This window comes from Myodes glareolus, chromosome 1 (genome assembly GCF_982192425.1).
Source record: "Myodes glareolus chromosome 1, mMyoGla1.1, whole genome shotgun sequence".
In the NCBI taxonomy this organism is placed as follows: domain Eukaryota; kingdom Metazoa; phylum Chordata; class Mammalia; order Rodentia; family Cricetidae; genus Myodes; species Myodes glareolus.
The window spans coordinates 57144322-57148444 of NC_142026.1; positions in this window are offsets into that span (position 1 = coordinate 57144322).

Below are 4123 nucleotides of genomic sequence, written 5' to 3' on the forward strand. Positions count from 1 at the left end.
CACTCCTCTCTGTGGGGGCAGGGAAGACTGGACCACAAACTCCTCTGTGGGGGCTGCATCAGTTATCAGATACATTGTCAGCAGGCCTGATGTGGTGACACACACCTGTGTCCTCGCACCGCGGAGGCTGAGGCTGAAGACTGGAGGAGATGTCCAGGACAATTTGAAAACAAATCACAGGGATGCGAAACTTCCAACGGGGCTGGGGATGTTCTCAGTGGTGGAGCATGTCTATCCCAGATGCTAAACAAAACAATTTACAGTAAAGGGGCTGAGAAAATGGCTCAGGCAGGCAGGCACCAAGACCTGAGTTTCTCCCCAGCACCTACATAAAGAATGCTAGAACTGGCTGTGTAGGGCCTGGGATCCCAGTGCTGGAGGGGATGAGGCTAGAGGAGGCTCAGAGCAGATCAGTGCGTTCCGGCTTCCAAAAGTAAGGTGGAAGCTGGGCCCCATGGCACATGACTTAGGTCCCAGTACTCAGGAGGCAGAAACTGGTGCCTATCTCTGAGTTCATGGCCAGCCTCATTTATACTGTGAGTTCCAGGACAGACAGTTAGGGCTTCATAGTGAGACCTTGTCTTCACAAAACAACTAAAAAATGAAAATAGGGTGAAAATTATAGAGGAAGAAACTAGATATTAAACTCTGACTTCTACATGCAAACTCATACATGCACACACACATATGCATACACACATATTTAAAAATCTGAGTTAGCAAAATAGCTCATCAGGGGAAAAGACTTTCTGCGCAAACTGAGTTAGTGCCACCCTTGGGACCCAGGGGAAGGAGAGACGCAACTCCCCAAATTTTATTCCCTGTCACAGAAAGTTCTTTGACCTCCACACAAGTACAGCTGTGTCAATTGATTCCCCAGGTCTGTGTCTGCACACAGTCTAGGCAAGAACCAGCAGTATGTGTGCGTGTACACGTCATTGTCTCCATCCCGTGCGGGCAGAGTCTGTGCATAGTCCAGCTGGAGGTTGTCATGGTTACCAGCTCTGCAGACAAAGCTCTGTGTGTGTGTTTGAATCCCGTTGTCCTTGCATTTCATTTGTGCCCCAGGTTGCTTGCTTGTGAAGTGGGATTTGTACAGCACTACCTCATGGACACCATCTGGGAGCCAATAAAATGCTATTTTTATCCTCATTTCTGACCTCTGCTTCTTAATAAGGAAGACCGCTTTAAGTAGATAATGTCTTATTGTATTCTTTTTTAAAAAATATTTATTTATTTATTTATTTATTTATTTATTTATTATGTATACAATATTCTGTCTACATGTGTGCCTGCAGTCCAGAAGAGGGCAACAGACCTTATTACAGATGGTTGCGAGCCCCCATGTGGTTGCTGGGAATTGAACTCATGACCTTTGGAAGAGCAGGCAATGCTCTTAACTGCTGAGCCATCTCTCCAGCCCGTCTTATTGTATTCTTATTATATTATCTATGTTGTATGTATGTGTCTATGTATATCACATGTGTGCGGGTGCCCATGGGAACCAGAAGAGGTTGCCAGATCCCTGAACCTGGAATTACAGTCAATTGTGAGCTGCCTGACAAGGGTCTTGGGACTGGAACTCAGGTCTTCTGGAAGAAAAGTCTATGCTCTTAACCACTAAGCTATCCTGCAAGCTTTCCCCTAACAGCTAGACACGTGCATACACAAACGTACACGCCAAGTAAATAAATAAATGTAAATTGTTTACTTTAAAAGATTTCTTAGGTCTGAGGACATGTTTCAGCAGAATAACATTTGCTCAGCATGCACAGAGAGACCTGAGTGTAATTCCCAGTACAGCTAAATAAATAATAAATTCATGATCCAAGCTGGAAGCAGCAAGTTGAGCCAAGACTGTCATGATTTGAAACCTGTCTGGACCCAGAGTAAAATCAATGTCAGAAATCCACAGAAGTCTAATGTGGTGGTACAGGCCTGTAGTCCCAGCACTCTGGAGGCAGAGACAGGAGGATTGGGAGTTCAAACCCATCTTTGGGTCCACTGTAATTCTAGCCCTGCCTTAGATACATTAAGGCCCTGTCTCAAAACAACAGAAAATGCAGGGCTGGAGAGGCAAGGCTCAAAGGTTGAGTGTGGACTGTTGCTGGTCCCTAACCGGAATGTCCAAATGGTAGAGGCAGGCAGATCTCTACATCTGTGGCTATCCTGGTCTATATTGCCAGTCCCAGGGCAACCAGTGTCTGAGTTAAAGATATTGGGAAGGCAGAGAAACAGAAACAGAACAAAACCCTGATACATTGTTTGAAAGTTACTTTCCTTAAAAAAGTCAAACCACAGGGATCTACAGCTAAAACTGGCTAGGCTGGATTTGGCTATTGTCTTCCTCTCCTGATTATTCAGAATATTAGATAAACAATTAGGTTTTAGTTTGATGGTATAGAATTTCAACTTGAGTAATTCTGTCTTGTTGGTAAGTCAGTATAGGAGCTCAGTGCAAACCGTGGCCTTCAGTATATCCTAATAAGCAGTGTTTAGCTGGTACATGCCAGAATCCAAAGGAAAATTGTTACCCTATTGAATGTTTCCTCAGGCCAAGTTTCGTACTCTCTGTGTAGCCAGACTGATTTCAAACTCATGATCTTCCTTCCTCAGTTTCCTAAGTGTTGGGAGTATGGATGTGGGCAACCACACCTGACCATGCCTCCCTCCATAAGTGTTGGGTGTTTTGTTGTTTTGAGACCAGGTCTCACGAAAAAGCTCTGGCTGGCCCGGCACTTGTTATGTAGACCCAGGAATAAAGGAACCATTGAAATCTTGCCTCCCTGTCGTGATCTCTGGAAGAATTTTGGAGACGCATAAGAGTGTAATGTAGAAGTTGGACACACGGGTTGAGTGGACAATGACCAGAGGGAACACATTGTAGATCTACGTTCTGGGCAGGCTTGATGCTAGTTCTAAAATCTCTTCCTAGTTGTAGTGGCATATGCTGGCAGGATATATCTATGATTCAGAAACTAGAGGTTCCGAGTTCAAGGCCGACTGGGCTATACCTGTGAGTCAAAGAGATAGTTCAGTGGTTCAGAGGGCTTGTATCTCAAGCCTGAGGACCTCAGTTTAATCCTCAGGATCCGTGGGAAAAGCCGGCTGGAGGCTGTGGTTCTTATCTGGAATCCTAGCACTTCTGAAATGCGACGGTTGGGAGCAGGCACAGGCCACCACAATCGGCTTTTTTCTTCCCTTTCTTTTTTTCTTTCTTTCTTTTTCTTTTTCTTTTTTTTCTTATTTTTTTTTTTTTTTGTGACGGGGTTTCTTTGTGGCCTAGGATGGCCTTGACCTTCCAGTGTTGCCAAGGATGATCTTCAACTTCTGATCTTCTTGCCTCTACCACAGAAGTGTGGGGATTATGGGCGTTCACTGGTTTGCACACCCAGTTAAGCAATGACTCTACCAACTGTCCCAGTCCACACACACCTTTGTCTTTTTCTTTCTTTTTCCCTTTTCTCCTCCCATGTCCTCCCCTCCCCGTTTTTCTTCAAGGTTTCATTGAAGACGTGGTTTCTCTGTACAGAAGACTTGACTGTCTCGAAAAGTAGCTTTGTAGACTAGGCTGACCTTGAACTCACAGCCTTCACTCACTCTAGAGAAGGGGATTAAAAGCAGGTCCCTCCAAACCCTTCTGTAAGCAGTAATCTTTCTATGTGTATGAATGCGCACCACTTGAGCCTGGGAAGGTTGTTAACTAGTTCACAATGTAGCAGATCAGAGTCATGGCTCAGGTCCCAGTCTTCTTATCAGTAATTAAACCCTTGCCTCTTGGTCATTTGTTTTACACGCTGTTGACCAGAGGGGGCCAACTTTTAAACAAGTTATTAAACTAGGTGCCTAATTTAACTATAGGAGCCCATTTCTATATCACTGTAGCCCATTACCCTAAAAGTTCTGGAAAATTGTTTTTCTCGGAAGGATTTTGATCTAGAGGTCAAGTAGACACGATATCACTGCCAGAACAACCGTTATAAATTCCTCCGTGGCCTTCTTAGCACAGAGCTACACACGTTTCCAGAATCTCTGCCTGCCACTTGTGGGAGCCTGAGTTGCTCCAGGCCAGCCCTACAGCCCTAGGCACCAGTTAGGAATGCGTGTTACCATAGAAACACAG